The 13,701-nt window shown below is 46.4% G+C and overlaps 1 protein-coding gene across 5 annotated transcripts in view; it reads right to left on the bottom strand.

Moving 5' to 3' along the window:
• The window catches only part of DMRT1 (doublesex and mab-3 related transcription factor 1), a 113,714-nt gene that overhangs the window by 31,954 nt on the left and 68,059 nt on the right, over positions 1–13,701 (bottom strand). The window lies entirely within an intron of this gene.

The raw sequence follows: 13,701 nt of genomic DNA, 5'->3' as shown, positions 1-13,701 counted from the left end.
CCCCACAAAGTGGTACGAGGCCACAAATGAACCACCAAACGCACAGATTAGAGATTCCCATTCTGGTTCTGGGCGGCAGTGGGTTACATTTTATTTGCTGCTGTGTTAATGGATCTAACCCGTAAAACGGGAAAAAAGAAATGTGTGGTGTTATCTGGGGCTACAATGAATCACTGTTTGACTGAAATGGAGGAAGAAACACTACAGTTAGTGTGGAAGAGGAGGACATATAATCCAGAAGCTCTTCACCCAGAAACCCGTGAATGGCTTTAACCAAAGTAGGAAACCACTCCAAGCATGATCAGCACTGCCATGTGTACTATTTTTACCAGAAATATAAATGAAGCAACTGTTAAAACTCCTGAGTATGCTTCCAGAAAGTGTGGCGGTCCTGTGTTCAGATTTCCCTTTCACTGTTTACCTCTGGGGTCCTACAACGGTCATTCAGAGAAGACTTGAAAGGAGCCAGAGATCACCAGGTTTAGCAAATAAAAGCACAGGATACTAAGTGAAATTGAAATTTTGGGCAAAATAAATTATTTTTAGCATAACAAAATATTGTGAACATAATTATATTAAAAGAATCGGGGATCCCTGGGTGGCGCAGCGGGGATCCCTGGGTGGCGCAGCGGTTTGGCGCCTGCCTTTGGCCCAGGGCGTGATCCTGGAGACCCGGGATCGAATCCCACGTCGGGCTCCCGGTGCATGGAGCCTGCTTCTCCCTCTGCCTGTGTCTCTGCCTCTCTCTCTCTCTGTGACTATCATAAATAAATAAAAATTAAAAAAAAAAAAAAAAAAGAATCGTTCGTGGGGCAGCTGGGTGGCTCAGCGGTTTAGTGTCTTCCTTTGGCTCAGGGTGTGATCCTGGGGTCCTGGGATCGAGTCCCGCATTGGGCTCCCTGCAGAGAGCCTGCTTCTCCCTTTGCCTATGTCTCTACCTCTCTCTGTGTTTGTCTTTCATGAATAAATAAATGGAATCTTTTTTTTAAAAAAAGAATTGCTTGTGGTTTATCTGAAATGTAACTCGTAACTGGTCATTCAGCATTTGACAACACAGCCCTAGTGGAACAAGTGCATTGCATTGGGTTGACTTGGGGCTCTTCTCTCCCCCCACCCCAGCTGACAGAGCCAGTGGAAGGCTTCTACCCCTGTCCCACCTCTGGAGGCCAGCCCTAAATGCCCACAATTGTGTCCTGCACCACATCAGGAGGCTCACAAGTGGCACCGTTAATCAATCCCGAGTAAGAAGACATAGCAACTAAGAGGGAACAGCCAGGGGATGCCTGGGTGGCTCAGCGGTTCAGCATCTGCCCATGGCTCAGGGCGTGATCCTGGGGTCCTGGGATTGAGTCCTGCATCGGGCTTCCCACAGGGAGCCTGCTTCTCCCTCTGCTTATGTCTCTGCCTCTCTGTGTCTCTCATGAATAAAAAAAATATTTAGGGACACCTGGGTGGCTCAGTGGTTTAGTGCCTGCCTTTGGCCCAGGGCATGATCCTGGGATCCCAGGATCAAGTCCCACATCAGGCTCCTGCAGGGAGCCTGCTTCTCCTCTGCTTATGTCTCTGCCTCTCTCTCTCTCTCTCTGTCTCTCTGTCTCTCATGAATAAATAAATAAAACCTTTAAAAAAATATTTAAAAAAGGAGGGAGCGACAGCCAGAAAAAGAGCAGAGGGCAATGGTGGGCATGCTATTTGCCACTGCGTTTAAAGTTAGGGGGAAGCCCTACCCGAGACTTGGTATAAACGGGGGACAAACCTTGGATTCATTGTAGCACCAGTTATGAAAAGACCACAAAATGGTTCTCCCAGCTTCCCTCCTCCAGGGAGAGAAGAGAGAATTTGAAAATCTGTGTTAAGAAGATGATCATGGGGCTGCAGGGCCCAGAATATTATTTTTTTATGGAGCTCATTTTTAATATCAGCACTTTTAGGGTGCATGTAAATAAACCTGATCATGCAATAAATTCAGTGTGCTCTTTTATTTTGCAGATTTAAGCTAAAACACCGTAAATCTTCTCTTGGAAGCAGCATCTTTCAAGATAACAGAGGCAGCACCAGGATTTTGATACCCACTAAAAAAAACAATAAATAAGCAACCGACTCCAGAGGCCTCTTCGAGTGCACGTGCTCAGCCGACAGGCGAGGCTCTGGACAGCGGGTGGAAGGGTCCTGTGGGGTTTCCTCGCGCCGCCCTGTATCACGGGGATGGTTCCCGCACACCACAGCAACCCCGGGAGAGAGGGCTCCCTGGCTTTGTAAGAAAGGATGGTAAAAATGACCACTGCCCGCCCAGCAAAAGCGAACCCCCTTCTACGAGGAGATAACCATCCACCCTGGCTCCCCCCTCCGCCGCCGAAGATTCTCGTTATGCCAGTTTCAACAAATCACCGGTGGAAGGCCCATCAACGCTGGTCCCCATTCTTTACAGCAGGAGCCCAGCTGGAAGCTGACCCCAGCATATACTGTATACCCGTGTATATGTGCAAGATGGGACGTATATGCCCATATATAAATACATATAAAGCTAACTTTCAGTGTTCAGAAAACAAAAGCTATCCCCATATAACAGCCAAATTCTGACATAACTCAATTTAGACACCTCATCTGGTGTGCACTGCACTCATTCCCAGTGTAAACCCCACCGCGCCGGGCAATGATATACTGTAATGTCACAGCGCAATCTGGATTTACTATAAAGGGCCGCCGCCGGGCTTCAGAGCAGTAAACATTGCAGCGAGGTGTATTTCACACTGAGCTGGTTTTTATGAAGAACACTTCACCGCCCAGGCACGGCACCTGGATGATGGATGGTGAAAGATGCATGACAAGCTTCATCATTGTTTGTAAATCTTAACTGTTCCTGCTCACTAACTCTGGAGGCAATTTTCAAAGACAGCGGCCGACAGAAGGACAGCACAGCTCTCCTGAAGGTTATTCGAGTTGTACTTGGCCTGGGCCGCGCCTCTGGAGGAGCCGAGGGCGGAAAATACGGAAAATAAACTCCGGAGTTACTCACTTCTCCCCGCGCCCCGAGAAGCATCCCCGGCGCCCCGTGCACGCGGGTGCGGCCCAACCAAGACACGTCCTGCGGGAGGGTGCGGGACGCTCGGCCAGAGTGGCTACTGTCGCGTCCAAGTGAATGGCCGCGTGGACGCTGCCTCTTCGGGAGTTTTAAATGGAAATGGTCACTGAATGAGGGACGGGATTGGCAAACTCGATGCGCGAAGTGCCCACAAAAGGCTGGGTTCCCTGCACCCGTCGGGCAGGCAGGGGAGCAAACGTCACCCCTGCACTCCATCAAGATAAAATCGGCGCGCACGGCCCGGGCAAGCACTGCCCTGCCGTCACCGTGTGCAACCTACCTATGTCGGGACACGGAGGAGTTCCTAAAAGTGTAGTATCCAGAGCTCACGCCCTGTTGTCCTGCTCTGGACGGTCTTCTGTAGCCCAAAGGAAAACCCTCGCAAAGGGGCCCTGAGCTTTCCAAGAATGAATTAAAGATGTAAAAGCAACCTCGTAATAAGCCACGGACAGACGAGGTGGAACGTAAAATACTGCCTCAAAATTATCTGGGGGAAAACAGGTCTTTTATCCACCCTAACTTTATTTTTTTTTTCATTTTTTTTAAAAGATTTTATTTATTAGAGAGTGAGGCGCAGAGGGAGGGAGAGAGAGAATCTCAAGGGGACTCTCGGCTGTGCTCAGAGCCCAACACGGGGCTCCATCTCCAGACCCTGAGATCAGGACCTGAGCCCGTATCAGGAATTGGATGCTTAACTCATTGAGCCACCCAGGTGCCCCTCACCCTAATTTTAAAATAACACAGAAAAGCCACAGAAAATAAAAACGACTATAGTAAAGTAGTTGCTTGTGTTTCTGTTTACACTTACCATTTCAAATCTGATAACTAGTTATTTAATTTTTTCACGTCTGCCTTCATCAAATACTAATACTCTCTCCTGTAAAATACAAAGAAGATGCATATATAGCTACAAAAGTTAACCTGACTTTAGGGTGTTAAGTCACAAAGGTGTTCTAAAGTTTATATTGAGCTTTAGGAAGAGCACTGTAAATACTACACCTGGTATGTTGGTGGGTTTTTTTCCAAGCTGTTTTTTGGGGTTTTTTGGGGGGTGACACCAACATGCTATAGAAAGACACTCCTGGAAGGGGTATTTCTGCATAATGCATATGCTGAAGGAGTAGGTCCTAGAATTTTATCATTACAGAAAAAGAGTTACTATTGCATGCATATCTTTAGACTCAGCAGATAGAATGTTTCCAAATCCCAATCAGAGCCATCATTTCCTTGAAAATATGTCATACACGAGACTGCCAGACTGTTGCCCAGTGAGGACTTAGACAAGTAAGGCATCACTGTGCCTCATTTTCTCTACCTGCCACGTGCTTCTCCTCTCCCTGTCTCCATGCCTCAGCATCCTCATCTGTAAAATGGGGATAATACTACTACTGTAGAATTAAACAAGGGATGCCCTGGGTGGCTCAATGGTTGAGAATCTGCCTTCGGCTCAGGGTGGGATCCCGGGGTCCTGGGATCAAGTCCCACATTGGGCTCCCCGCAGAGAGCCTGCTTCTCCCTCTGCCTGTGTCTCTGCCTCTGTGTGTCTCTCGTGAGTAAATAAAATCTTTTTTTTAAAAAAAGGAATTAAACAAGTTATCCCCACTGAGTGCACAGAACTTTCTCTTACAGACACTGTCAGAGCTACTTGTTTGTGAGGAGAGGAAAAGGAAGGGAGGGATGAGAAACCACAGGATATGCCAGCACAAAGAATGCCTGGGGGAGTGCTTTGGAGAAAAGAGTTCCTATGCTGCCTCTGGTTCCCCAACACTAGCTCCAAGGCTCAGAGATACCACAACGTCCCACCTTCCCCACCCTGCCCCAGGCTCTCTAGTTAGTATGGTTCTTAAGGAAGCCCCTTGGTGACCTTGCTCACAGGGCTGTTATTCATCAAAAACCAGTATATGCAAAGCAGTCAGTCTTCAAATTTGACTTTCCAAAGGGAATATCGAGAATATTCTACATGATATGAACCCACAATATATTGTAGCCTGAAGGCTGTACCCTACGCCTGCCCATGTCTGCTTTATTTCCATGACTGTTTTAATAAGATGCCAGGCTCTGGGCCAGTGGGGCACAGCAGGAAGGATCAAAGGCTTGGTTTCTTCTTCATTCCAGAATCCATGGACCATGCCAAGAGCCATCTGACAACACAGGAGGATGCGAGGCACCTGGCAGACTGCAAAGCTGAATGGACGAGTGATCCCCGCCCTGCATGTGTGAGACCACAACCCGATAACTCTTGCAGAAGGGCTGCAGTATATGAACTCCTTCCTTCTCGGAGTCTGACCTCCCTCATGGACATGACCCTTTCTAGACCAGCGGTGGGAGCCTTGTCAAAGGCAGTGTTTTACACAGATGGCATGCCAGGGTGCCATCAGTTCTCAATCTTTCCACAGTTTGCCTTATAGGGCGCTCTTTTAATGGAGGAAATGGGCTTTCAAGAAACAATGGAAACCTGTGTGTCCCCATTGATTGGCATCTCAGCTCGCCATCATTGTTATTCTTCAGCTACAAAGGGACCTGCCGGTGTCCCTCCACACTGCTCTGCCCTGGCTGTTCCCTCTGCTTTACTTGGCAAACATGGCATATGTAATATATTAAAAAATAAGCCTCCAAGCCTGCCTGTTGTTTATTATATGCTTAAAATCATTATGCATTATCTTCCTCACTCAGAAGACCACAATGTCTAGCTAATTTCTAGAATCATAATACACATATGGCTAGTTTCAAACAGCACTCCTGAATGATCGTGATGACTCTCATTGGCACAGCTCACTGCCAGGCACATGCAGGAATAGGAAGATATCTGAGACGTGGTGGTGGGTATTCCTGTAGGAAATAAGGAGTTGACAACTACTGCTGTGCCTTTTTTACAGAATTTTTTATGAGGCCCATATATACTAGGTAAGGCTGTTACTATTTTTTTCTTTTTCTTTTTTCTTAAAAGATTTTATTTATTTATCCATGAGAGATACAGAGAGAGAGAGAGAGAGGCAGAGACATAGGAAGAGGGAGAAGCAGGCTCCCTGCGGGGAGCTGGATGCAGGACTCAATCCCAGGACTCCAGGATCACCACCTGGGCCAAAGGCAGATGCTCAACCGCTGAGCCTCCCAGGTACCCTACTTTTTTTTTTTTTTTCAACTTTCCAGATGAGGGAAATGAGGCTGGAAGAGAGAAAGCAAGCATATTATAGCAGTTACAGAGCTGGGGAACTGAGCTGGATGTCCTTTCCTGGGGTGATCATTTCTTGGGGGGACCCATTGCCTGGTGAGCATTGGCCTCTGAGTCATTGCCAACGAATGCCCCACTGACCTGTCTGTTCAAAGCTAGGGCTGAAAATAAAAAGGTCACATAAGGAAGACAGTTAACTATGTCAAGCTTACAAGTCAAAGCTTACAAGTCAAGGGATCCCTGGGTGGCACAGCGGTTTAGCGCCTGCCTTTGGCCCGGGTCGTGATCCTGGAGACCCGGGATCGAATCCCACGTCGGATCCCTGGTGCATGGAGCCTGCTTCTCCCTCTGCCTGTGTCTCTGCTTCTCTCTCTCTGTGTGTGTGACTATCATAAATAAATAGAAATTTAAAAAAAAAATTTAAAAAAAAGCTTACAAGTCAAGCTTTTCCTTTTTTTTTTTTTTTTTTTAAAGATTTTATTTATTCATGAGAGACACACAGAGAGAGGCAGAGACACAAGCAGAGGGAGAAGCAGACTCTATGCAGGGATCCTGATGCAGGACTTGATCCCGGGACCCTGGGATCACATCCTTGGACGAAGGCAGGCGCTAAACTGCTGAACCACCCCGGGATCCCCCAAGTCAAGCTTTTTCTTTGAAATTTAGGAAACAATAAGTCATTTCCTAAAGAGCCAAGTCTAAACTCAACATTCTATACATGTTGCATAAAACGTATTCAGCTTTCCTCAAGGCAGAGGAAGAAAAAGGTCAGTGCCTTTCTCCTCTGCAGTCTTGCCAGACCCTCAGAGTGGAACAGACACGAGAAGCAGCCCTTAGAATCTCTGGCCTGCTCTCCCTCCCGTCTGAGCAGGACTCTGAAGCATTTCCAGAACATCTTTCTTCCGGACGAGAAGAACTGCCAGAAATGTCAATGCACGCCTTACAGAAAGGAAGGGTGGGAGTATGTACAGTATTTTGCCACCTCTTGCTGCGTTTTGCGATTTATAGAGATTGTTTCCGTACAGAACAGTTCATTCCCACAACACCAACCTCCTCACCCTCTGGTAAGGGATGAAGAAAGTGGGGGTCTTGGAGAAGAAAGAGTCTGATGGTCCCAAGGCTACACAGCGGGTTCGTGGTGGCTCCATGCCATGCACACAATGCTTCTCCCACCCCACCCAGGGGCGGCAGCAGAACCTCACGTCACCTCACCAAAGGGCAGTTCTGACATCTCGGCCTGCTGAGCAGGGGAGATCTGATAGTGCTTCCAACAGGCAGCATCGCATCGGTGTTCCCACCCACAAAACTAGATGGATGATCTTTCACTAAGATCGGATATGCAGCGTGAAGCAAATCCAGTCCATGGAGCCAAAGCTTGACCATTTTGCATTTTGTCTTGACAACTGTGGGGAGGGGGGGCAGCATATGCCATTAGTGAAATCAGGCACTTCTAGATTCACTGGGCTGCAGAATTGCTAATGCAAGGGACGCCTGGGTGGCTCAGTGGCTGAGCATCTGCCTTTGGCTCAGGTCGTGATCCCGGGGTCCTGGGATTGAGTCTGGCATCAGGCTCCCCACAGGGAGCCTGCTTCTCCCTCTGTCTATGTCTCTGCCTCTTTCTCTGTGTCTCTCATGAACAAATAAATAAAAGCTTTTTAAAAATTGCTAATGTTGGATGGATTCAAAAAGTCATGTTGGGAACACAGAGGCTCCTGCCAGTTGCCCAGACATCACAGAAGGATGTCTTCAAGTCACAGAGGCCCTTCCCCTGACTTTGGCCATCTGACTTTTGGGTAAAACATAAACGCTCTGTATCTTGTTTCACAGGGCTGCTGACATCCTAAGTGTGCTAAATGAATAATACAAAAATAGTTTATGTATAGCTGCGTAATAATAGGTAATAAGCACCCCAAATGAATCCTTCTTTCTCCGGGAAAGAGCGGATGCTGAATGTAAAGGAAGGGTGAGTCTCCACCGGGGCACACCCCCATCTCTGCCTGGAAGGGACCAAAGAAGCTTTCAAATTGAGACTGCAAAATAGATAGACCAAAAGATCTCAGTATGCTCATCCATCTCATTTTAAATTGAAACCTTCCCCCCAGTGTTGGCTGCCAGGTACACCCCAAGAACTTATATGGAAGAATGCAACCTGTAGAGAAAGATGCCTGTTTACAGATGTGAAGTGCCATCCGTCCATCAGTGTGAGGGTATCTATTAACACAGAGGCGCTGCTGTGGAGATCTACCTCTTTATCCTGAGTGGAGGAAGCTCTCTTTCCAGGATGCTCCGACCACCACATCATGGACCACCTGCATCTGTTACTATGAACAGGCCACATTCATCCACCAGCCAACCCTCCACATGGGCACTAGGATCAGTGTTCCTTTTTTTTTTTTAATTATTTATTTATTCGTGAGAGACACACACACACAAGAGTGGCAGAGACACAGGCAGAGGGAGAAGCCGGCTCCCCAGAGGGAGCCCGATGCGGGACTCAATCCTGGATCCCAGGATCATGACCTGAGCCAAAGGCAGTGGGTGCCCAACCGCTGAGCCACCCAGGCATCCCAGGATCAGTGTTTCTCAAGCAATCTGTGGGGAGGAACCTGTTTTGCTTTCAATTTTTTTTTTAAGATTTTATTTTTAAGTCAGATCTACACCCAACATGGGACTCAGACCCACAACCCTGAGGATCAAGTTGCTCTACAAACTGAGCCAGCCAGGCACTCCTGAAATTTTTTTAAGGTTCCAATCCGCCGTGGTCTGATACTTTCACAGGCCACAACAGACATGAATTACTAGAATCTTTTTTAAAATATGGAGAGTAACATGAGCTGGCTAGGGAAACTGGAATCTTCACATGCTGGTGGGAATGTGTAATGATGGGGCCGCTACACACAACAGTTTGAAAGTTCCTCCAAAAGTTAAACACAGGATTACCATACGATCCAGAAGTTCTGCTGCTGGGTATGTACAGAGAAATGAACACAGGTCTCTAAACAAAGAACATGAAGATTCACAGCACAGCTATTCACAACAGCCAGTAAGCGGGACAAACAACCACATGTCCATCAGCTGAAGATCAGGAAAGCAAGATGCGGTTTATCCATACAATGGAATCTTATCAGGCCATAAAAAGGAGTTAAGTACTAATACGTGCCACACACGTGGAGGAACCGTGAAAATGTTATGCTGAGTGAAAGAATCCAGTCGCCAAAGGCTGCATTTTCTAGGATTCCTTTTACACGAAACATCCAGAATAGGCAAGTCCATTAAGACCAAGCAAATCAGTGGTTTCAAGGGGTTGGCGGAAGGCAGAGTAGGGAACGGCCACTTAAGGGATGCGTGGTTTCCTTCTGGGGTGACAGAAATGCCTTCAAACTAGATAAAGGTCACGGCTGCCCAACACTCCAAGGGTCCTACCCACGTGCCACTTCATCGTATACTTCAAAACGGTTAATGGTTAACAGTTAATTTTATGACAGGTGGATTTTTACCTTAATAGAAAGACGAATTCCTAGGAAGATCAAAGAAGAAAAATTCAAGCCCCAATTTTCAAATGAGATCCAACAGACATAAAATCGCCGTGTCCAACTGTTAAGAGTTTTTCTTTTCTCTTAGTTTCCTTACTTACCTCCTCTGGGACCAGTCATGGAGCCCCCGCAGGCCCCCACCCTGGGGCCCGCTGCCTGGATCCCATCGGAGTCTGGCTTATTCAGCACCACACACGGCCTGCAGCAGCAAACTTTCCCTCCTGTCAGCACCCAAAACTGCGGTGTCTTCCCTGCAGCTGCTGCCCCATTGCACGACCCCCCTGACCAAAGTCCCTGAAGAACTGTCTGTGCCTGGGCCCCCATCTTCTCTCCCATGCACTCCTGAATGTAGTCAGTCTGTCGCTCCTGCCTCCCCACCCAACTGGCCACCTGACCAGTCAGATCCTCTATCATTTCTACCTTTACAACAGCCAATGTCAATTCTAGTCCTCACCTCATTTGACCCTTGAGCTTAGTTGGCTCTGTTCATGGAAATGTTTTCTCTGCTTGTTTCCAAGACAGTATGCCCAGTTAGTTGTCCTCCTGCCCCCCGGGCGGCTCATCACTTTCTCCTTTGCTGGTCCGCCTCATTTGGAACACTCCTCCAGACCCTGCTGGGCCCTGGGGCTCAGCCTTGGGTCCTTCCTTCTGCTCCATCTACACTCACTTCTCTAGCAGCTCTCACCAGATTGTCTTCAAGTGACATCTACACCCTGGACTCTTGAGCTTTTATTTCCAGCAAGGATATCGCCTCTCAACTTGAGCCTTCATACAGCTAATTCCTACTCGACAATCTGCCTCGATGACTCATGAAACATCTCAAACTTCATGCTCAAAATTAAACTCCTAATTCCCACAAACCTGCTTTTCCCCCATGGTCTTTCTTTACCTCAATAAACAGAAATTCCAATTTTCTACTTGGTCAGGTCAAAAGTTACACAGTCATCCTTTGCTTCTCCTTCTCTGGTGCATCCCAAACAAATCCATCAACAGATCATGTTGGTTCTATCTTAAAACAGACCTAGAATTAGGGACGCTTGGGGGGCTCAGTGGTTGAGAATCTGCCTTCAGCTCAGGCAATGATCCCAGGGTCTTGGGATTGAGTCCTGCATCGGGCTCCCCACAGGGAGCCTGCTTCTCCCTCTATGTCTGTGTCTCTCATGAATAAATAAATAAAATCTTAAAAAAAAAAAATCTAGAATTAAACTGCTTGTTATTACCGCCACACTCCTACCCTGGCTAGGTCACTGCCACCGTTTGCAATGATTACTGCAATGCCTCTTGCTGGACTCCCTGCTCCCAGCCTGCATTCCCACAGTCTGTTTTTAAACAGTAGCCAGAGTGATCTTCCAAAACCACAAGACAGACACGTCTCCCATGTTGCCCCTTTGCCAGAAACCCTGCAAAGGCTTCCATCTCACTGGACATAAAAGCCAAAGTGCTTGCAGTGGCTTACAAAGTCCATACATAGCCAGGCCTCACCCTCTCTCTGATCCACCTCCTCACACTTTTCAGGATATGGAAGGGGGGAAGAAATGCCTCCTAGCCCTTTTACCAAGAAAAAATCAGAGAGTGGCAACACAGCAAAAGGAAAACTTTCCCTGCAATCTCCCGCCACATTCTCTTTGCATGCTACAATCTTCAGCAAAAACAGTGGAAAACTTTGAACTGGGACTCCTTTCTCTAAATGGTAAAGAGAGGTTAAACTTCTCTTTAAAGAAACTGAGGAAAAACTGATTTAACAGACAAACATTGGGATGCCTGGGCAGCTCAGTGGTTGAGCATCTATCTTGGGCTCAGATAGTGATCCTGGGGTCCTGGGATCGAGTCCCCCATCAGGCTTCCTGAAGGGAGCCTGCTTCTCCCTCTCCATGTGTTGTGTCTCTGCCTCTCTCTCTCTCATGAATAAATAAATAAAACCTTTAAAAAAATAATGGACAAACATATAATTTAAAGAAACATTAAATCTACTGAAAAACAGTGTTTTTCAAGTTATTTACAAGTTCCCACTTAGATCTTCCAATCAGAACTTATTCATTAATCGCTTCTTGAACTTTTGGCTAAGATCAAATGCAGAACTTACTCATTAACATAACCAGCCAGAAGATCTCATTCCTGATGAAAGTGATAAATGCAGCTGGTTGCTGGCCAGCCTTTGCCACCTTGTCACAAATGAAGGCACTGCTGTCCCTACCCGCACCCACCACACCCTACCACGAGCCCCAGCCCCACGCAGCAGAAGAACCTAGACTACACAAGTGTCTGCTCGTGTCAATGCTGATGATAAAACGGAGGATCCGATGCTCAGAGAGACGACACCTGGGGTGTCTCTGTTGACCTTCAAATACAGTTCCCACTTCCTACTTCCCGCTTGCTCTGTAAACATCCCATGCAGCTTAGAAGCCCCAAATACCATGCATTTGGAAGTCATAAAGCCACATTTCCTTAAAAAATTAGCTGAGATTGGGATTTTCTATGAGTGCATATTCTCCTTCTCTGTGGCAAATCTAAAGTAGGTAATAGAGAGTTTCACGGCTCTTCCTACCAAACTGCCTCATGTGTGAAGCTTGACCCTCCTCGTCAGTTAGCAGTGAGGGAGAACGGTAAGCCTGAGGCCTCCTCACGCTTGCAAACACACATAGGACCAGCAAAGGTACAAGAAATCCTCACTGGTATTCACCCCACCTTTCCCAATGAGCTCTGGTGCAGCCAGTCCCTTCCGTCCTGGACTGTAACCTCTTTCCTTCTGAGCATTTTTTCCCTCTTCTGCCATAAATTCAAATGCCTCCTGCTCCTCTTCATATCTATCCCTCTCTGCTCTAATAAATTTCCTCTTATCTTTTTAGCTTACTGCCTTGTTCTGAATTTACACCTTTCTCTCAAGAAAGCGAGTGCTTCTGGAAATATGCCATTATTCCTGGAGCAAGAAGCTCAGGCTATCTCTTCCTCAAAGTAGGTTTCGCTCCCCATTTTCTGTATGAACAAATGTCTCCTCAACTGCTTCATCGCTAAATTCTGCACTGAAGCCAACAGACAGTGAGTTAGGATCCTGACACTGTAGGCTGGTGTTTCTTTACAGAGTAGCAAGCTCACTTAAAAAATATACCTCATTCATTCATTCATACGCTCAACCAATAAATAAAAATAAAAGGCATCGTAGCAGGTCAAAAGGTATATAAGATGTGTTCTCTGTCCTTAAAGAGATTAAAATCCAGATAAATACATGTAATCAAAGACAGTATGAAAGAAAGACCATATGGGCATACACTCTACAGTATGAATATTTATAACAGAGATGTGCCTGCTTGTCCACTCCTGACAAAGAATTGTCATTAATAAAAGTCAAAGTGCAATCCATAATGTGTATTTCAGTGCCTCGATAGTTCAAACTGATCGGTTCCCTTGTCTTCTCTCTTCTGCATTAATGAAATCCTGTACTTTATTTCAGTATGGCAAATAAACTCTAACTTGTTCAGCACTTTTAGACTTCCTTGTTCTGAATTTGTAAAGCAAAGCGTGGTTCTGAATCTCGTTCTCTAAACACTTGCTTTACAAAAAGCAAGCTCTCTGTAGAGAGTAAAGTTATTTAGAGAACAAACCTCTCTTTTTATTTAGTGGAGGATACAGTCCGATAGTTGGTTTACTACCAAGTCACACACTGTAGCCCTGATTTCTGCCGACTGCTTTGACTGTATATGCTTCTCACTTCCCTAGATCAAAAGATAAAAGTTTAATTATAAAGAACTTAAAAACATGCCATGGAAACACAGCAGCCATAAAAGACTTGCCCATCATCGCAGCGTATATAAATGCTGGAGAGAAGGTTAAAATTAAAGTTGAGGAACTGTGTATTTCAAAGTGCTTTGGTTCATTAAACAGTCATTTTTTATTTTAAAGCCATTATATCAGAGTTA

This window comes from Canis aureus, chromosome 1 (genome assembly GCF_053574225.1).
Source record: "Canis aureus isolate CA01 chromosome 1, VMU_Caureus_v.1.0, whole genome shotgun sequence".
NCBI lineage: Eukaryota > Metazoa > Chordata > Mammalia > Carnivora > Canidae > Canis > Canis aureus.
This window is presented reverse-complemented; position numbering and strand designations above follow the sequence as displayed.